Here is a 23,170-nt window from a genome sequence, read left to right on the forward strand (position 1 = left end):
GTTAAACCATACTTTTGATTGAGCAGATCTGAACACTCTTTCTGTTGAAAATGCAACTGGACATTTGGAGCGCTAAGAGCGTAGTAGTGGAAAAAGGAATATATTCAATTATAAACTACACAGAAGCATTCTGTGAAACTTCTTTCTGATCTGAGCATACAGCTAACAGAGTTAAACCATACTTTTGATTGAGCAGTTTTGAAACACTCTGTCTGTAGAAAATGCAACTGGACATTCGTAGCGCTAATTGGGTAATAGTGGAAAAAAGAATATGTTCAAATATAAACTACACAGAAGCATTGTATGAAACTTCTTTCTGTTCTGTGCATTCAACTAACAGAGTTGAACCTTACTTTTGATTGAGCCGTTCTGAAACACTCTTTCTGTAGAAACTGCAATTGGACATTCTGAGCGCTAAGAGGCCTATATTGGGAAAAAGAATGTCTACAAATAAAAACTACACAGAAGAATTGTGTGAAACTTCTTTCTGTTCTGTTTGTTCAACTAAAAGAGTTGAACCTTAGTTTTGATTGAGCCGTTCTGAAACACTCTTTCTGTAAAAAATGCAAGTGGAGATTCGGAGCGCTAAGAGGGTAGTAGTGGAAAAAGGAATATATTCAAATATAAACTACACAGAAGCATTCTGTGAAACTTCTTTCTGATCTGAGCATTCAGCTAACAGAGTTAAACCTTACTTTTGATTGAGCAGTTTTGAAACACTCTGTCTGTAGAAAATGCAACTGGACATTCGTAGCACTAAGTGGGTAATAGTGGAAAAAAGAATATGTTCAAATATAAACTACACAGAAGCATTGTATGAAACTTCTTTCTGTTCTGTGCATTCAACTAACAGAGTTGAACCTTACTTTTGATTGAGCCGTTCTGAAACACTTTTTCTGTAGAAACTGCAATTGGACATGCTAAGCGCTAAGAGGCCTACATTGGGAAAAAGAATATCTTCAAATAAAAACTACACAGATGCATTCTGTGAAACTTATTTCTGATCTGTAAATTCAGTTAACAGATATAAAACATATTTTTGATTGAGCAGTTATGAAACACTCTTTTTGTAGAAAATGCAAGTGGAGATTCGGAGCGCTAAGAGGGTAACAGTGGAAAAATGAATGTCTTCAAATATAAACTACACAGAATCATTCGGTGAAACTTATTCCTGTTCTGTGCATTCAGCTAACAGAGTTAAACCATACTTTTGATTGAGCAGATCTGAACACTCTTTCTGTAGAAAATGCAACTGGACATTTGGAGCGCTAAGAGCGTAGTAGTGGAAAAAGGAATATATTCAAATATAAACTACACAGAAGCATTCTGTGAAACTTCTTTCTGATCTGAGCATTCAGCTAACAGAGTTAAACCATACTTTTGATTGAGCAGTTTTGAAACACTCTGTAGAAAATGCAACTGGACATTCGTAGCGCTAAGTGGGTAATAGTGGAAAAAAGAATATGTTCAAATATAAACTACACAGAAGCATTGTATGTAACTTCTTTCTGTTCTGTGCATTCAACTAACAGAGTTGAACCTTACTTTTGATTGAGCCGTTCTGAAACACTCTTTCTGTAGAAACTGCAATTGGACATTCTGAGCGCTAAGAGGCCTATATTGGGAAAATGAATGTCTACAAATAAAAACTACACAGAAGAATTGTGTGAAACTTCTTTCTGTTCTGTTTGTTCAACTAAAAGAGTTGAACCTTAGTTTTGATTGAGCCGTTCTGAAACACTCTTTCTGTAGAAAATGCAAGTGGAGATTCGGAGCGCTAAGAGGGTAATAGTGGAAAAAGGAATGTCTCCAAATATAAACTACACAGAATCATTCTGTGAAACTTCTTTCTGATCTGTGCATTCAGCTAACAGAGTTAAACCATACTTTTGATTGAGCAGATCTGAACACTCTTTCTGTAGAAAATGCAACTGGACATTTGGAGCGCTAAGAGAGTAGTAGTGGAAAAAGGAATATATTCAAATATAAACTACACAGAAGCATTCTGTGAAACTTCTTTCTGATCTGAGCATTCAGCTAACAGAGTTAAACCATACTTTTGATTGAGCAGTTTTGAAACACTCTGTCTGTAGAAAATGCAACTGGACATTCGTAGCGCTAAGTGGGTAATAGTGGAAAAAGAATATTTTCAAATATAAACTACACAGAAGCATTGTATGAAACTTCTTTCTGTTCTGTGCATTCAACTAACAGAGTTGAACCTTACTTTTGATTGAGCCTTTCTGAAACACTCTTTCTGTAGAAACTGCAATTGGACATTCTGAGCGCTAAGAGGCCTCTATTGGGAAAAATAATATCTTCAAATAAAAACTACACAGAAGCATTGTGTGAAACTTATTTCTGATATGTTCATTAAGCTAACAGAGTTAAACCATACTTTTGATTGCGCAGTTCTGAACACTCTTTCTGTAGAAAATGCAAGTGGACATTCGGAGCGCTAAGAGGGTAATAGTGGAAAAAGGAATATATTCAAATATAAACTACACAGTAGCATTCTGTGAAAATTCTTTCTGTTCTGTGCATTCAACTAACAGAGTTGAACCTTACTTTTGATTGAGCCGTTCTGAAACACTCTTTCTGTAGAAACTGCAATTGGACATGCTAAGCGCTAAGAGGCCTACATTGGGAAAAAGAATATCTTCAAATAAAAACTACACAGATGCATTCTGTGAAACTTATTTCTGATCTGTAAATTCAGTTAACAGAGATAAAACATATTTTTGATTGAGCAGTTATGAAACACTCTTTTTGTAGAAAATGCAAGTGGAGATTCGGAGCGCTAAGAGGGTAATAGTGGAAAAAGGAATGTCTTCAAATATAAACTACACAGAATCATTCGGTGAAACTTCTTTCTGATCTGTGCATTCAGCTAACAGAGTTAAACCATACTTTTGATTGAGCAGATCTGAACACTCTTTCTGTAGAAATTGCAACTGGACATTTGGAGCGCTAAGAGCGTAGTAGTGGAAAAAGGAATATATTCAAATATAAACTACACAGAAGCATTCTGTGAAACTTCTTTCTGATCTGAGCATTCAGCTAACAGAGTTAAACCTTACTTTTGATTGAGCAGTTTTGAAACACTCTGTCTGTAGAAAATGCAACTGGACATTCGTAGCACTAAGTGGGTAATAGTGGAAAAAAGAATATGTTCAAATATAAACTACACAGAAGCATTGTATGAAACTTCTTTCTGTTCTGTGCATTCAACTAACAGAGTTGAACCTTACTTTTGATTGAGCCGTTCTGAAACACTTTTTCTGTAGAAACTGCAATTGGACATGCTAAGCGCTAAGAGGCCTACATTGGAAAAAGAATATCTTCAAATAAAAACTACACAGATGCATTCTGTGAAACTTATTTCTGATCTGTAAATTCAGTTAACAGATATAAAACATATTTTTGATTGAGCAGTTATGAAACACTCTTTTTGTAGAAAATGCAAGTGGAGATTCGGAGCGCTAAGAGGGTAACAGTGGAAAAATGAATGTCTTCAAATATAAACTACACAGAATCATTCGGTGAAACTTATTCCTGATCTGTGCATTCAGCTAACAGAGTTAAACCATACTTTTGATTGAGCAGATCTGAACACTCTTTCTGTAGAAAATGCAACTGGACATTTGGAGCGCTAAGAGCGTAGTAGTGGAAAAAGGAATATATTCAAATATAAACTACACAGAAGCATTCTGTGAAACTTCTTTCTGATCTGAGCATTCAGCTAACAGAGTTAAACCATACTTTTGATTGAGCAGTTTTGAAACACTCTGTAGAAAATGCAACTGGACATTCGTAGCGCTAAGTGGGTAATAGTGGAAAAAAGAATATGTTCAAATATAAACTACACAGAAGCATTGTATGTAACTTCTTTCTGTTCTGTGCATTCAACTAACAGAGTTGAACCTTACTTTTGATTGAGCCGTTCTGAAACACTCTTTCTGTAGAAACTGCAATTGGACATTCTGAGCGCTAAGAGGCCTATATTGGGAAAAAGAATGTCTACAAATAAAAACTACACAGAAGAATTGTGTGAAACTTCTTTCTGTTCTGTTTGTTCAACTAAAAGAGTTGAACCTTAGTTTTGATTGAGCCGTTCTGAAACACTCTTTCTGTAGAAAATGCAAGTGGAGATTCGGAGCGCTAAGAGGGTAATAGTGGAAAAAGGAATGTCTCCAAATATAAACTACACAGAATCATTCTGTGAAACTTATTTCTGATCTGTGCATTCAGCTAACAGAGTTAAACCATACTTTTGATTGAGCAGATCTGAACACTCTTTCTGTAGAAAATGCAACTGGACATTCGTAGCGCTAAGTGGGTAATAGTGGAAAAAAGAATATGTTCAAATATAAACTACACAGAAGCATTGTATGAAACTTCTTTCTGTTCTGTGCATTCAACTAACAGAGTTGAACCTTACTTTTGATTGAGCCGTTCTGAAACACTCTTTCTGTAGAAACTGCAATTGGACATTCTGAGCGCTAAGAGGCCTATATTGGGAAAAAGAATGTCTACAAATAAAAACTACACAGAAGAATTGTGTGAAACTACTTTCTGTTCTGTTTGTTCAACTAAAAGTGTTGAACCTTAGTTTTGATTGAGCCGTTCTGAAACACTCTTTCTGTAGAAAATGCAAGTGGAGATTCGGAGCGCTAAGAGGGTAATAGTGGAAAAAGGAATGTCTCCAAATATAAACTACACAGAATCATTCTGTGAAACTTCTTTCTGATCTGTGCATTGAGCTAACAGAGTTAAACCATACTTTTGATTGAGCAGATCTGAACACTCTTTCTGTAGAAAATGCAACTGGACATTTGGAGCGCTAAGTGAGTAGTAGTGGAAAAAGGAATATATTCAAATATAAACTACACAGAAGCATTCTGTGAAACTTCATTCTGATCTGAGCATTCAGCTAACAGAGTTAAACCATACTTTTGATTGAGCAGTTTTGAAACACTCTGTCTGTAGAAAATGCAACTGGACATTCGTAGCGCTAAGTGGGTAATAGTGGAAAAAAGAATATGTTCAAATATAAACTACACAGAAGCATTGTATGAAACTTCTTTCTGTTCTGTGCATTCAACTAACAGAGTTGAACCTTACTTTTGATTGAGCCTTTCTGAAACACTCTTTCTGTAGAATCTGCAATTGGACATTCTGAGCGCTAAGAGGCCTATATTGGGAAAAATAATATCTTCAAATAAAAACTACACAGAAGCATTGTGTGAAACTTATTTCTGATATGTTCATTAAGCTAACAGAGTTAAACCATACTTTTGATTGCGCAGTTCTGAACACTCTTTCTGTAGAAAATGCAAGTGGACATTCGGAGCGCTAAGAGGGTAATAGTGGAAAAAGGGATATATTCAAATATAAACTACACAGTAGCATTCTGTGAAAATTCTTTCTTTTCTGTGCATTCAACTAACAGAGTTGAACCTTACTTTTGATTGAGCCGTTCTGAAACACTCTTTCTGTAGAATCTGCAATTGGACATGCTAAGCGCTAAGAGGCCTACATTGGGAAAAAGAATATCTTCAAAACAAAACTACACAGATGCATTCTGTGCAACTTATTTCTGATCTGTAAATTCAGTTAACAGAGATAAAACATATTTTTCATTCAGCAGTTGTGAAACACTCTTTTTGTAGAAAATGCAAGTGGAGATTCGGAGCGCTAAGAGGGTAATAGCGGAAAAAGGAATGTCTTCAAATATAAATTACACAGAATCATTCGGTGAAAGTTCTTTCTGATCTGTGCATTCAGCTAACAGAGTTAAACCATACTTTTGATTGAGCAGATCTGAACACTCTTTCTGTTGAAAATGCAACTGGACATTTGGAGCGCTAAGAGCGTATTAGTGGAAAAAGGAATATATTCAAATATAAACTACACAGAAGCATTCTGTGAAACTTTTTTCTGATCTGAGCATTCAGCTAACAGAGTTAAACCATACTTTTGATTGAGCAGTTTTGAAACACGCTGTCTGTAGAAAATGCAACTGGACATTCGTAGCACTAAGTGGGTAATAGTGGAAAAAAGAATATGTTCAAATATAAACTACACAGAAGCATTGTATGAAACCTCTTTCTGTTCTGTGCATTCAACTAACAGAGTTGAACCTTACTTTTGATTGAGCGGTTCTGAAACACTCTTTCTGTAGAAACTGCAATTGGACATTCTGAGCGCTAAGAGACCTATATTGGGAAAAAGAATATCTACAAATAAAAACTACACAGAAGAATTGTGTGAAACTTCTTTCTGTTCTGTTTGTTCCACTAAAAGAGTTGAACCTTAGATTTGATTGAGTCGTTCTGAAACACTCTTTCTGAAGAAAATGCAAGTGGAGTTTCGGAGCGCTAAGAGGGTAATAGTGGAAAAAGGAATGTCTCCAAATATAAACTACACAGAATCATTCTGTGAAACTTATTTCTGATCTGTGCATTCAGCTAACAGAGTTAAAACATACTTTTGATTGAGCCGATCTGAACACTCTTTCTGTAGAAAATGCAACTGGACATTTGGAGCGCTAAGAGGGTAGTAGTGGAAAAAGGAATATATTCAAATATAAACTACACAGAAGCATTCTGTGAAACTTCTTTCTGATCTGAGCATTCAGCTAACAGAGTTAAGCCATACTTTTGATTGAGCAGTTTTGAAACACTCTGTCTGTAGAAAATGCAACTGGACATTCGTAGCGCTAAGTGGGTAATAGTGGAAAAAAGAATATGTTCAAATATAAACTACACAGAAGCATTGTATGAAACTTCTTTCTGTTCTGTGCATTCAACTAACAGAGTTGAACCTTACTTTTGATTGAGCCTTTCTGAAACACTCTTTCTGTAGAAACTGCAATTGGACATTCTGAGCGCTAAGAGGCCTCTATTGGGAAAAATAATATCTTCAAATAAAAACTACACAGAAGCATTGTGTGAAACTTATTTCTGATATGTTCATTAAGCTAACAGAGTTAAACCATACTTTTGATTGCGCAGTTCTGAACACTCTTTCTGTAGAAAATGCAAGTGGACATTCGGAGCGCTAAGAGGGTAATAGTGGAAAAAGGAATATATTCAAATATAAACTACACAGTAGCATTCTGTGAAAATTCTTTCTGTTCTGTGCATTCAACTAACAGAGTTGAACCTTACTTTTGATTGAGCCATTCTGAAACACTGTTTCTGAAGAAACTGCAATTGGACATGCTAAGCGCTAAGAGGCCTACATTGGGAAAAAGAATATCTTCAAATAAAAACTACACAGATGCATTCTGTGAAACTTATTTCTGATCTGTAAATTCAGTTAACAGAGATAAAACATATTTTTGATTGAGCAGTTATGAAACACTCTTTTTGTAGAAAATGCAAGTGGAGATTCGGAGCGCTAAGTGGGTAATAGTGGAAAAAGGAATGTCTTCAAATATAAACTACACAGAATCATTCGGTGAAACTTCTTTCTGATCTGTGCATTCAGCTAACAGAGTTAAACCATACTTTTGATTGAGCAGATCTGAACACTCTTTCTGTTGAAAATGCAAGTGGACATTTTGAGCGCTAAGAGCGTAGTAGTGGAAAAAGGAATATATTCAAATATAAACTACACAGAATCATTCTGTGAAACTTCTTTCTGATCTGAGCATACAGCTAACAGAGTTAAACCATACTTTTGATTGAGCAGTTTTGAAACACTCTGTCTGTAGGAAATGCAACTGGACATTCGTAGCGCTAAGTGGGTAATAGTGGAAAAAAGAATATGTTCAAATATAAACTACACAGAAGCATTGTATGAAACTTCTTTCTGTTCTGTGCATTCAAATAACAGAGTTGAACCTTACTTTTCATTGAGCCGTTCTGAATCACTCTTTCTGTAGAAACTGCAATTGGACATTCTGAGCGCTAAGAGGCCTATATTGGGAAAAAGAATGTCTACAAATAAAAACTACACAGAAGAATTGTGTGAAACTTCTTTCTGTTCTGTTTGTTCTACTAAATGAGTTGAACCTTAGTTTTGATTGAGCCGCTCTGAAACACTCTGTCTGTAGAAAATGCAAGTGGAGATTCGGAGCGCTAAGAGGGTAATAGTGGAAAAAGGAATGTCTCCAAATATAAACTACACAGAATCATTCTGTGAAACTTCTTTCTGATCTGTGCATTCAGCTAACAGAGTTAAACCATACTTTTGATTGAGCAGATCTGAACACTCTTTCTGTAGAAAATGCAACTGGACATTTGAGCGCTAAGAGAGTAGCAGTGGAAAAAGGAATATATTCAAATATAAACTAAACAGAAGCATTCTGTGAAACTTCTTTCTGATCTGAGCATTCAGCTAACAGAGTTAAACCATACTTTTGATTGAGCAGTTTTGAAACACTCTGTCTGTAGAAAATGCAACTGGACATTCGTAGCGCTAAGTGGGTAATAGTGGAAAAAAGAATATGTTCAAATTTAAACTACGCAGAAGCATTGTATGAAACTTCTTTCTGTTCTGTGCATTCAACTAACAGAGTTGAACCTTACTTTTGATTGAGCCTTTCTGAAACACTCTTTCTGTAGAAACTGCAATTGGACATTCTGAGCGCTAAGAGGCCTTTATTGGGAAAAATAATATCTTCAAATAAAAACTACACAGAAGCATTTTGTGAAACTTATTTCTGATATGTTCATTAAGCTAACAGAGTTAAACCATACTTTTGATTGCGCAGTTCTGAACACTCTTTCTGTAGAAATTGCAAGTGGACATTCGGAGCGCTAAGAGGGTAATAGTGGAAAAAGGAATATATTCAAATATAAACTACACAGTAGCATTCTGTGAAAATTCTTTCTGTTCTGTGCATTCAACTAACAGAGTTGAACCTAACTTTTGATTGAGCCGTTCTGAAACACTCTTTCTGTAGAAACTGCAATTGGACATGCTAAGCGCTAAGAGGCCTACATTGGGAAAAAGAATATCTTCAAATAAAAACTACTCAGATGCATTCTGTGAAACTTATTTCTGATCTGTAATTTCAGTTAACAGAGATAAAACATATTTTTGATTGAGCAGTTATGAAACACTCTTTTTGTAGAAAATGCAAGTGGAGATTCGGAGCGCTAAGAGGGTAATAGTGGAAAAAGGAATGTCTTCAAATATAAACTACACAGAAGCATTCTGTGAAACTACTTTCTGATCTGAGCATTCAGCTAACAGAGTTAAACCATACTTTTGATTGAGCAGTTTTGAAACACTCTGTCTGTAGAAAATGCAACTGGACATTCGTAGCGCTAAGTGGGTAATAGTGGAAAAAAGAATATGTTCAAATTTAAACTACGCAGAAGCATTGTATGAAACTTCTTTCTGTTCTGTGCATTCAACTAACAGAGTTGAACCTTACTTTTGATTGAGCCGTTCTGAAACACTCTTTCTGTAGAAACTGCAATTGGACTTTCTGAGCGCTAAGAGGCCTATATTGTGAAAAAGAATGTCTACAAATAAAAACTACACAGAAGAATTGTGTGAAACTCCTTTCTGTTCTGTTTGTTCAACTAAAAGAGTTGAACCTTAGTTTTGATTGAGCCGTTCTGAAACACTCTTTATGTAGAAAATGCAAGTGGAGATTCGGAGCGCTAAGAGGGTAATAGTGGAAAAAGGAAGGTCTCCAAATATAAACTACACAGAATCATTCTGTGAAACTTCTTTCTGATCTGTGCATTCAGCTAACAGAGTTAAACCATACTTTTGATTGAGCAGATCTGAACACTCTTTCTGTAGAAAATGCAACTGGACATTTGGAGCGCTAAGAGAGTAGTAGTGGAAAAAGGAATATATTCAAATATAAACTACACAGAAGCATTCTGTGAAACTTCTTTCTGATCTGAGCATTCAGCTAACAGAGTTAAACCATACTTTTGATTGAGCAGTTTTGAAACACTCTGTCTGTAGAAAATGCAACTGGACATTCGTAGCGCTAAGTGGGTAATAGTGGAAAAAAGAATATGTTCAAATATAAACTACACAGAAGCATTGTATGAAACTTCTTTCTGTTCTGTGCATTCAACTAACAGAGTTGAACCTTACTTTTGATTGAGCCTTTCTGAAACACTCTTTCTGTAGAAACTGCAATTGGACATTCTGAGCGCTAAGAGGCCTCTGTTGGGAAAAAAAATATCTTCAAATAAAAACTACACAGAAGCATTGTGTGAAACTTATTTCTGATATGTTCATTAAGCTAACAGAATTAAACCATACTTTTGATTGCGCAGTTCTGAACACTCTTTCTGTAGAAAATGCAAGTGGACATTCGGAGCGCTAAGAGGGTAATAGTGGAAAAAGGAATATATTCAAATATAAACTACACAGTAGCATTCTGTGAAAATACTTTCTGTTCTGTGCATTCAACTAACAGAGTTGTACCTTACTTTTGATTGAGCCGTTCTGAAACACTCTTTCTGTAGAAACTGCAATTGGACATGCTAAGCGCTAAGAGGCCTACATTGGGAAAAAGAATATCTTCAAATAAAAACTACACAGATGCATTCTGTGAAACTTATTTCTGATCTATAAATTCAGTTAACAGAGATAAAACATATTTTTGATTGAGAAGTTATGAAACACACTTTCTGTAGAAAATGCAAGTGGAGATTCGGAGCGCTAAGAGGGTAACAGTGGAAAAAGGAATGTCTTCAAATATAAACTACACAGAATCATTCGGTGAAACTTCTTTCTGATCTGTGCATTCAGCTAACAGAGTTAAACGATACTTTTGATTGAGCAGATCTGAACACTCTTTCTGTTGAAAATGCAACTGGACCTTTGGAGCGCTAAGAGCGTAGTAGTGGAAAAAGGAATATATTCAAATATAAACTACACAGAAGCATTCTGTGAAACTTCTTTCTGATCTGAGCATAAGGCTAACAGAGTTAAACCATACTTTTGATTGAGCAGTTTTGAAACACTCTGTCTGTAGAAAATGCAACTGGACATTCGTAGCGCTAAGTGGGTAATAGTGGAAAAGAGAATATGTTCAAATATAAACTACACAGAAGCATTGTTTGAAACTTCTTTCTGTTCTGTGCATTCAACTAACAGAGTTGAACCTTACTTTTGATTGAGCCGTTCTGAAACACTCTTTCTGTAGAAACTGCAATTGGACATTCTGAGCGCTAAGAGGCCTATATTGGGAAAAAGAATGTCTACAAATAAAAACTACACAGAAGAATTATGTGAAACTTCTTTCTGTTCTGTTTGTTCAACTAAAAGAGTTGAACCTTAGTTTTGATTGAGCCGTTCTGAAACACTCTTTCTGTAGAAAATGTAAGTGGAGATTCGGAGCGCTAAGAGGGTAATAGTGGAAAAAGGAATGTCTCCAAATATAAACTACACAGAATCATTCTGTGAAACTTCTTTCTGATCTGTGCATTCAGCTAACAGAGTTAAAACATACTTTTGATTGAGCAGATCTGAACACTCTTTCTGTAGAAAATGCAACTGGACATTTGGAGCGCTAAGAGAGTAGTAGTGGAAAAAGGAATATATTCAAATATAAACTACACAGAAGCATACTGTGAAACTTCTTTCTGATCTGAGCATTCAGCTAACAGAGTTAAACCATACTTTTGATTGAGCAGTTTTGAAACACTCTGTCTGTAGAAAATGCAACTGGACATTCGTAGCGCTAAGTGGGTAATAGTGGAAAAAACAATATGTTCAAATATAAACTACACAGAAGCATTGTATGAAACTTCTTTCTGTTCTGTGCTTTCAACTAACAGAGTTGAACCTTACTTTTGATTGAGCCTTTCTGAAACACTCTTTCTGTAGAAACTGCAATTGGACATTCTGAGCGCTAAGAGGCCTCTATTGGGAAAAATAATATCTTCAAATAAAAACTACACAGAAGCATTGTGTGAAACTTATTTCTGATATGTTCATTAAGCTAACAGAGTTAAACCATACTTTTGATTGCGCAGTTCTGAACACTCTTTCTGTAGAAAATGCAAGTGGACATTCGGAGCGCTAAGAGGGTAATAGTGGAAAAAGGAATATATTCAAATATAAACTACACAGTAGCATTCTGTGAAAATTCTTTCTGTTCTGCGCATTCAACTAACAGAGTTGAACCTTACTTTTGATTGAGCCGTTCTGAAACACTCTTTCTGTAGAAACTGCAATTGGACATGCTAAGCGCTAAGAGGCCTACATTGGGAAAAAGAATATCTTCAAATAAAAACTACACAGATGCATTCTGTGAAACTTATTTCTGATCTGTAATTTCAGTTAACAGAGATAAAACATATTTTTGATTGAGCAGTTATGAAACACTCTTTTTGTAGAAAATACAAGTGGAGATTCGGAGCGCTAAGAGGGTAATAGTGGAAAAAGGAATGTCTTCAAATATAAACTACACAGAAGCATTCTGTGAAACTACTTTCTGATCTGAGCATTCAGCTAACAGAGTTAAACCATACTTTTGATTGAGCAGTTTTGAAACACTCGGTCTGTAGAAAATGCAACTGGACCTTCGTAGCGCTAAGTGGGTAATAGTGGAAAAAAGAATATGTTCAAATTTAAACTACGCAGAAGCATTGTACGAAACTTCTTTCTGTTCTGTGCATTCAACTAACAGAGTTGAACCTTACTTTTGATTGAGCCGTTCTGAAACACTCTTTCTGTAGAAACTGCAATTGGACATTCTGAGAGCTAAGAGGCCTATATTGGGAAAAAGAATGTCTACAAATAAAAACTACACAGAAGAATTGTGTGAAACTCCTTTCTGTTCTGTTTGTTCAACTAAAAGAGTTGAACCTTAGTTTTGATTGAGCCGTTCTGAAACACTCTTTATGTAGAAAATGCAAGTGGAGATTCGGAGCGCTAAGAGGGTAATAGTGGAAAAAGGAATGTCTTCAAATATAAACTACACAGAATCATTCGGTGAAACTTCTTTCTGATCTGTGCATTCAGCTAACAGAGTTAAACCATACTTTTGATTGAGCAGATCTGAACACTCTTTCTGTTGAAAATGCAACTGGACCTTTGGAGCGCTAAGAGCGTAGTAGTGGAAAAAGGAATATATTCAAATATAAACTACACAGAAGCATTCTGTGAAACTTCTTTCTGAACTGAGCATTCAGCTAACAGAGTTAAACCATACTTTTGATTGAGCAGTTTTGAAACACTCTGTCTGTAGAAAATGCAACTGGACATTCGTAGCGCTAAGTGGGTAATAGTGGAAAAAAGAATATGTTCAAATATAAACTACACAGAAGCATTGTATGAAACTTCTTTCTGTTCTGTGCATTCAACTAACAGAGTTGAACCTTACTTTTGATTGAGCCTTTCTGAAACACTCTTTCTGTAGAAACTGCAATTGGACATTCTGAGCGCTAAGAGGCCTCTATTGGGAAAAATAATATCTTCAAATAAAAACTACACAGAAGCATTGTGTGAAACTTATTTCTGATATGTTCATTAAGCTAACAGAGTTAAACCATACATTTGATTGCGCAGTTCTGAACACTCTTTCTGTAGAAAATGCAAGTGGACATTCTGAGCGCTAATAGGGTAATAGTGGAAAAAGGAATATATTCAAATATAAACTACACAGTAGCATTCTGTGAAAATTCTTTCTGTTCTGTGCATTCAACTAACAGAGTTGAACCTTACCTTTGATTGAGCCGTTCTGAAACACTCTTTCTGTAGTAACTGCAATTGGACATGCTAAGCGCTAAGAGGCCTACATTGGGAAAAAGAATATCTTCAAATAAAAACTACACAGATGCATTCTGTGAAACTTATTTCTGATCTGTAAATTCAGTTAACAGATATAAAACATATTTTTGATTGAGCAGTTATGAAAAACTCTTTTTGTAGAAAATGCAAGTGGAGATTCGGAGCGCTAAGAGGGTAACAGTGGAAAAAGGAATGTCTTCAAATATAAACTACACAGAATCATTCGGTGAAACTTCTTTCTGATCTGTGCATTCAGCTAACAGAGTTAAACCATGCTTTTGATTGAGCAGATCTGCACACTCTTTCTGTAGAAAATTCAACTGGACATTTGGAGCGCTAAGAGCGTAGTAGTGGAAAAAGGAATATATTCAAATATAAACTACACAGAAGCATTCTGTGAAACTTCTTTCTGATCTGAGCATTCAGCTAACAGAGTTAAACCATACTTTTGATTGAGCAGTTTTGAAACACTCTGTCTGTAGAAAATGCAACTGGACATTCGTAGCGCTAAGTGGGTAATAGTGGAAAAAAGTATATGTTCAAATATAAACTACACAGAAGCATTGTATGAAACTTCTTTCTGTTCTGTGCATTCAAATAACAGAGTTGAACCTTACTTTTGATTGAGCCGTTCTGAAACACTCTTTCTGTAGAAACTGCAATTGGACATTCTGAGCGCTAAGAGGCCTATATTGGGAAAAAGAATGTCTACAAATAAAAACTACACAGAAGAATTGTGTGAAACATCTTTCTGTTCTGTTTGTTCAACTAAAAGAGTTGAACCTTAGTTTTGATTGAGCCTTTCTGAATCACTCTTTCTGTAGAAAATGCAAGTGGAGATTCGGAGCGCTAAGAGGGTAATAGTGGAAAAAGGAATGTCTCCAAATATAAACTACACAGAATAATTTTGTGAAACTTCTTTCTGATCTGTGCATTCAGCTAACAGAGTTAAACCATACTTTTGATTGAGCAGATCTGAACACTCTTTCTGTAGAAAATGCAACTGGACATTTGGAGCGCTAAGAGAGTATTAGTGGAAAAAGGAATATATTCAAATATAAACTACACAGAAGCATTCTGTGAAACTTCTTTCTGATCTGAGCATTCAGCTAACAGAGTTAAACCATACTTTTGATTGAGCCGTTTTGAAACACTGTGTCTGTAGAAAATGCAACTGGACATTCGTAGCGCTAAGTGGGTAATAGTGGAAAAAAGAATATGTTCAAATATAAACTACACAGAAGCATTGTATGAAACTTCTTTCTGTTCTGTGCATTCAACTAACAGAGTTGAACCTTACTTTTGATTGAGCCTTTCTGAAACACTCTTTCTGTAGAAACTGCAATTGGACATTCTGAGCGCTAAGAGGCCTCTATTGGGAAAAATAATATCTTCAAATAAAAACTACACAGAAGCATTGTGTGAAATTTATTTCTGATATGTTCATTAAGCTAACAGAGTTAAACCATACTTTTGATTGCGCAGTTCTGAACACTCTTTCTGTAGAAAATGCAAGTGGACATTCGGAGCACTAAGAGGGTAATAGTGGAAAAAGGAATATATTCAAATATAAACTACACAGTAGCATTCTGTGAAAATTCTTTCTGTTCTGTGCATTCAACTAACAGAGTTGAACCTTACTTTTGATTGAGCCGTTCTGAAACACTCTTTCTGTAGAAAATGCAATTGGACATGCTAAGCGCTAAGAGGCCTACATTGGGAAAAAGAATATCTTCAAATAAAAACTACACAGATGCATTCTGTGAAACTTATTTCTGATCTGTAAATTCAGTTAACAGAGATAAAACATATTTTTGATTGAGCAGTTATGAAACACTCTTTCTGTAGAAAATGCAAGTGGAGATTCGGAGCGCTAAGAGGGTAAGAGTGGAAAAAGGAATGTCTTCAAATATAAACTACACAGAATCATTCGGTGAAACTTCTTTCTGATCTGTGCATTCAGCTAACAGAGTTAAACCATACTTTTGATTGAGCAGATCTGAACACTCTTTCTGTTGAAAATGCAACTGGACATTTGGAGCGCTAAGAGCGTAGTAGTGGAAAAAGGAATATATTCAAATATAAACTACACAGAAGCATTCTGTGAAACTTCTTTCTGATCTGAGCATACAGCTAACAGAGTTAAACCTTACTTTTGATTGAGCAGTTTTGAAACACTCTGTCTGTAGAAAATGCAACTGGACATTCGTAGCGCTAAGTGGGTAATAGTGGAAAAGAGAATATGTTCAAATATAAACTACACAGAAGCATTGTATGAAACTTCTTTCTGTTCTGTGCATTCAACTAACAGAGTTGAACCTTACTTTTGATTGAGCCGTTCTGAAACCCTCTTTCTGTAGAAACTGCAATTGGACATTCTGAGCGCTAAGAGGCCTATATTGGGAAAAAGAATGTCTACAAATAAACACTACACAGAAGAATTGTGTGAAACTTCTTTCTGTTCTGTTTGTTTAACTAAAAGAGTTGAACCTTAGTTTTGATTGAGCCGTTCTGAAACACTCTTTCTGTAGAAAATGCAAGTGGAGATTCGGAGCGCTAAGAGGGTAATAGTGGAAAAAGGAATGTCTCCAAATATAAACTACACAGAATCATTCTGGGAAACTTCTTTCTGATCTGTGCATTCAGCTAACAGAGTTAAACCATACTTTTGATTGAGCAGATCTGAACACTCTTTCTGTTGAAAATGCAACTGGACATTTGGAGCGGTAAGAGCGTAGTAGTGGAAAAAGGAATATATTCAAATATAAACTACACAGAAGCATTCTGTGAAACTTCTTTCTGATCTGAGCATTCAGCTAACAGAGTTAAACCATACTTTTGATTGAGCAGTTTTGAAACACTCTGTCTGTAGAAAATGCAACTGGACATTCGTAGCGCTAAGTGGGTAATAGTGGAAAAAAGTATATGTTCAAATATAAACTACACAGAAGCATTGTATGAAACTTCTTTCTGTTCTGTGCATTCAACTAACAGAGTTGAACCTTACTTTTGATTGAGCCGTTCTGAAACACTCTTTCTGTAGAAACTGCAATTGGACCTTCTGAGCGCTAAGAGGCCTATATTGGGAAAAAGAATGTCTACAAATAAAAACTACACAGAAGAATTGTGTGAAACTTCTTTCTGTTCTGTTTGTTCAACTAAAAGAGTTGAACCTTAGTTTTGATTGAGCCGTTTTGAAACACTCTTTCTGTAGAAAATGCAAGTGGAGATTCGGAGCGCTAAGAGAGTAGTAGTGGAAAAAGGAATATATTCAAATATAAACTACACAGAAGCATTCTGTGAAACTTCTTTCTGATCTGAGCATTCAGCTAACAGAGTTAAACCATACTTTTGATTGAGCAGTTTTGAAACACTGTGTCTGTAGAAAATGCAACTGGACATTCGTAGCGCTAAGTGGGTAATAGTGGAAAAAAGAATATGTTCAAATATAAACTACACAGAAGCATTGTATGAAACTTCTTTCTGTTCTGTGCATTCAACTAACATAGTTGAACCTCACTTTTGATTGAGCCTTTCTGAAACACTCTTTCTGTAGAAACTGCAATTGGACATTCTGAGCGCTAAGAGGCCTCTATTGGGAAAAATAATATCTTCAAATAAAAACTACACAGAAGCATTGTGTGAAACTTATTTCTGATATGTTCATTAAGCTAACAGAGTTAAACCATACTTTTGATTGCGCAGTTCTGAACACTCTTTCTGTAGAAAATGCAAGTGGACATTCGGAGCACTAAGAGGGTAATAGTGGAAAAAGGAATATATTCAAATATAAACTACACAGTAGCATTCTGTGAAAATTCTTTCTGTTCTGTGCATTCAACTAACAGAGTTGAACCTTACTTTTGATTGAGCCGTTCTGAAACACTCTTTCTGTAGAAACTGCAATTGGACATGCTAAGCGCTAAGAGGCCTACATTGGGAAAAAGAATATCTTCAAATAAAAACTACACAGATGCATTCTGTGAAACTTATTTCTGATCTGTAAATTCAGTTAACAGAGATAAAACGTATTTTTGATTGAGCAGTTATGAAACACTCTTTCTGTAGAAAATGCAAGTGGAGATTCGGAGCGCTAAGAGGGTAATAGTGGAAAAAGGAATGTCTTCAAATATAAACTACACAGAATCATTCGGTGAAACTTCTTTCTGATCTGTGCATTCAGCTAACAGAGTTAAACCATACTTTTGATTGAGCAGATCTGAACACTCTTTCTGTTGAAAATGCAACTGGACATTTGGAGCGCTAAGAGCGTAGTAGTGGAAAAAGGAATATATTCAAATATAAACTACACAGAAGCATTCTGTGAAACTTCTTTCTGATCTGAGCATACAGCTAACAGAGTTAAACCTTACTTTTGATTGAGCAGTTTTGAAACACTCTGTCTGTAGAAAATGCAACTGGACATTCGTAGCGCTAAGTGGGTAATAGTGGAAAAGAGAATATGTTCAAATATAAACTACACAGAAGCATTGTATGAAACTTCTTTCTGTTCTGTGCATTCAACTAACAGAGTTGAACCTTACTTTTGATTGAGCCGTTCTGAAACACTCTTTCTGTAGAAACTGCAATTGGACATTCTGAGCGCTAAGAGGCCTATATTGGGAAAAAGAATGTCTACAAATAAACACTACACAGAAGAATTGTGTGAAACTTCTTTCTGTTCTGTTTGTTTAACTAAAAGAGTTGAACCTTAGTTTTGATTGAGCCGTTCTGAAACACTCTTTCTGTAGAAAATGCAAGTGGAGATTCGGAGCGCTAAGAGGGTAATAGTGGAAAAAGGAATGTCTCCAAATATAAACTACACAGAATCATTCTGTGAAACTTCTTTCTGATCTGTGCATTCAGCTAACAGAGTTAAAACATACTTTTGATTGAGCAGATCTGAACACTCTTTCTGTTGAACATGCAACTGGACATTTGGAGCGGTAAGAGCGTAGTAGTGGAAAAAGGAATATATTCAAATATAAACTACACAGAAGCATTCTGTGAAACTTCTTTCTGATCTGAGCATTCAGCTAACAGAGTTAAACCATACTTTTGATTGAGCAGTTTTGAAACACTCTGTCTGTAGAAAATGCAACTGGACATTCGTAGCGCTAAGTGGGTAATAGTGGAAAAAAGAATATGTTCAAATATAAACTACACAGAAGCATTGTATGAAACTTCTTTCTGTTCTGTGCATTCAACTAACAGAGTTGAACCTTACTTTTGATTGAGCCTTTCTGAAACACTCTTTCTGTAGAAACTGCAATTGGACATTCTGAGCGCTAAGAGGCCTCTATTGGGAAAAATAATATCTTCAAATAAAAACTACACAGAAGCATTGTGTGAAACTTATTTCTGATATGTTCATTAAGCTAACAGAGTTAAACCATACTTTTGATTGCGCAGTTCTGAACACTCTTTCTGTAGAAAATGCAAGTGTACAATCGGAGCGCTAAGAGGGTAATAGTGGAAAAAGGAATATATTCAAATATAAACTACACAGTAGCATTCTGTGAAAATTATTTCTGTTCTGTGCATTCAACTAACAGAGTTGAACCTTACTTTTGATTGAGCCGTTCTGAAACACTCTTTCTGTAGAAACTGCAATTGGACATTCTGAGCGCTAAGAGGCCTATATTGGGAAAAAGAATGTCTACAAATAAAAACTACACAGAAGAATTGTGTGAAACTTCTTTCTGTTCTGTTTGTTCAACTAAAAGAGTTGAACCTTAGTTTTGATTGAGCCGTTCTGTAACAGTCTTTCTGTAGAAAATGCAAGTGGAGATTCGGAGCGCTAAGAGGGTAATAGTGGAAAAAGGAATGTCTCCAAATATAAACTACACAGAATCATTCTGTGAAACTTCTTTCTGATCTGTGCATTGAGCTAACAGAGTTAAACCATACTTTTGATTGAGCAGTTTTGAAACACTGTGTCTGTAGAAAATGCAACTGGACATTCGTAGCGCTAAGTGGGTAATAGTGGAAAAAAGAATATGTTCAAATATAAACTACACAGAAGCATTGTATGAAACTTCTTTCTGTTCTGTGCATTCAACTAACATAGTTGAACCTTACTTTTGATTGAGCCTTTCTGAAACACTCTTTCTGTAGAAACTGCAATTGGACATTCTGAGCGCTAAGAGGCCTCTATTGGGAAAAATAATATCTTCAAATAAAAACTACACAGAAGCATTGTGTGAAACTTATTTCTGATATGTTCATTAAGCTAACAGAGTTAAACCATACTTTTGATTGCGCAGTTCTGAACACTCTTTCTGTAGAAAATGCAAGTGGACATTCGGAGCACTAAGAGGGTAATAGTGGAAAAAGGAATATATTCAAATATAAACTACACAGAAGCATTCTGTGAAACTTCTTTCTGATCTGAGCATTCAGCTAACAGAGTTAAACCATACTTTTGATTGAGCAGTTTTGAAACACTCTGTCTGTAGAAAATGCAACTGGACATTCGTAGCGCTAAGTGGGTAATAGTGGAAAAAAGAATATGTTCAAATATAAACTACACAGAAGCATTGTATGAAACTTCTTTCTGTTCTGTGCATTCAACTAACAGAGTTGAACCTTACTTTTGATTGAGCCTTTCTGAAACACTCTTTCTGTAGAAACTGCAATTGGACATTCTGAGCGCTAAGAGGCCTCTATTGGGAAAAATAATATCTTCAAATAAAAACTACACAGAAGCATTGTGTGAAACTTATTTCTGATATGTTCATTAAGCTAACAGAGTTAAACCATACTTTTGATTGCGCAGTTCTGAACACTCTTTCTGTAGAAAATGCAAGTGTACAATCGGAGCGCTAAGAGGGTAATAGTGGAAAAAGGAATATATTCAAATATAAACTACACAGTAGCATTCTGTGAAAATTCTTTCTGTTCTGTGCATTCAACTAACAGAGTTGAACCTTACTTTTGATTGAGCCGTTCTGAAACACTCTTTCTGTAGAAACTGCAATTGGACATGCTAAGCGCTAAGAGGACTACATTGGGAAAAAGAATATCTTCAAATAAAAACTACACAGATGCACTCTGTGAAACTTATTTCTGATCTATAAATTCAGTTAACAGAGATAAAACATATTTTTGATTGAGCAGTTATGAAACACTCTTTTTGTAGAAAATGCAAGTGGAGATTCGGAGCGCTAAGAGGGTAATAGTGGAAAAAGGAATGTCTTCAAATATAAACTACACAGAATCATTCGGTGAAACTTCTTTCTGATCTGTGCATTCAGCTAACAGAGTTAAACCATACTTTTGATTGAGCAGATCTGAACACTCTTTCTGTTGAAAATGCAACTGGACATTTGGAGCGGTAAGAGCGTAGTAGTGGAAAATGGAATATATTCAAATATAAACTACACAGAAGCATTCTGTGAAACTTCTTTCTGATCTGAGCATTCAGCTAACAGAGTTAAACCATACTTTTGATTGAGCAGTTTTGAAACACTCTGTCTGTAGAAAATGCAACTGGACATTCGTAGCGCTAAGTGGGTAATAGTGGAAAAGAGAATATGTTCAAATATAAACTACACAGAAGCATTGTATGAAACTTCTTTCTGTTCTGTGCATTCAACTAACAGAGTTGAACCTTACTTTTGATTGAGCCGTTCTGAAACACTCTTTCTGTAGAAACTGCAATTGGACATTCTGAGCGCTAAGAGGCCTATATTGGGAAAAAGAATGTCTACAAATAAAAACTACACAGAAGAATTGTGTGAAACTTCTTTCTGTTCTGTTTGTTCAACTAAAAGAGTTGAACCTTAGTTTTGATTGAGCCGTTCTGTAACGGTCTTTCTGTAGAAAATGCAAGTGGAGATTCGGAGCGCTAAGAGGGTAATAGTGGAAAAAGGAATGTCTCCAAATATAAACTACACAGAATCATTCTGTGAAATTTCTTTCTGATCTGTGCATTCAGCTAACAGAGTTAAACCATACTTTTGATTGAGCAGATCTGAACACTCTTTCTGTAGAAAATGCAACTGGACATTTGGAGCGCTAAGAGAGTAGTAGTGGAAAAAGGAATATATTCAAATATAAACTACACAGAAGCATTCTGTGAAACTTCTTTCTGATCTGAGCATTCAGCTAACAGAGTTAAACCATACTTTTGATTGAGCAGTTTTGAAACACTCTGTCTGTAGAAAATGCAACTGGATATTCGTAGCGCTAAGTGGGTAATAGTGGAAAAAAGAATATGTTCAAATATAAACTACACAGAAGCATTGTATGAAACTTCTTTCTGTTCTGTGCATTCAACTAACAGAGTTGAACCTTACTTTTGATTGAGCCTTTCTGAAACACTCTTTCTGTAGAAACTGCAATTGGACATTCTGAGCGCTAAGAGGCCTATATTGGGAAAAATAATATCTTCAAATAAAAACTACACAGAAGCATTGTGTGAAACTTATTTCTGATATGTTCATTAAGCTAACAGAGTTAAACCATACTTTTGATTGCGCAGTTCTGAACACTCTTTCTGTAGAAAATGCAAGTGGACATTCGGAGCGCTAAGAGGGTAATAGTGGAAAAAGGAATATATTCAAATATAAACTACACAGTAGCATTCTGTGAAAATTCTTTCTGTTCTGTGCATTCAACTAACAGAGTTGAACCTTACTTTTGATTGAGCCGTTCTGAAACACTCTTTCTGTAGAAACTGCAATTGGACATGCTAAGCGCTAAGAGGCCTACATTGGGAAAAAGAATATCTTCAAATAAAAACTACACAGATGCATTCTGTGAAACTTATTTCTGATCTGTAAATTCAGTTAACAGAGATAAAACATATTTTTGATTGAGCAGTTATGAAACACTCTTTTTGTAGAAAATGCAAGTGGAGATTCGGAGCGCTAAGAGGTTAATAGTGGAAAAAGGAATGTCTTCAAATATAAACTACACAGAATCATTCGGTGAAACTTCTTTCTGATCTGTGCATTCAGCTAACAGAGTTAAACCATACTTTTGATTGAGCAGATCTGAACCCTCTTTCTGTTGAAAATGCAACTGGACATTTGGAGCGCTAAGAGCGTCGTAGTGGAAAAAGGAATATATTCAAATATAAACTACACAGAAGCATTCTGTGAAACTTCTTTCTGATCTGAGCATTCAGCTAACAGAGTTAAACCATACTTTTGATTGAGCAGTTATGAAACACTCTTTTTGTAGAAAATGCAAGTGGAGATTCGGAGCGCTAAGAGGGTAACAGTGGAAAAAGGAATGTCTTCAAATATAAACAACACAGAATCATTCGGTGAAACTTCTTTCTGATCTGTGCATTCAGCTAACAGAGTTAAACCATGCTTTTGATTGAGCAGATCTGAACACTCTTTCTGTAGAAAATTCAACTGGACATTTGGAGCACTAAGAGCGTAGTAGTGGAAAAAGGAATATATTCAAATATAAACTACACAGAAGCATTCTG

The sequence above is a fragment of the Symphalangus syndactylus genome, chromosome 8 (genome assembly GCF_028878055.3).
Source record: "Symphalangus syndactylus isolate Jambi chromosome 8, NHGRI_mSymSyn1-v2.1_pri, whole genome shotgun sequence".
NCBI lineage: Eukaryota > Metazoa > Chordata > Mammalia > Primates > Hylobatidae > Symphalangus > Symphalangus syndactylus.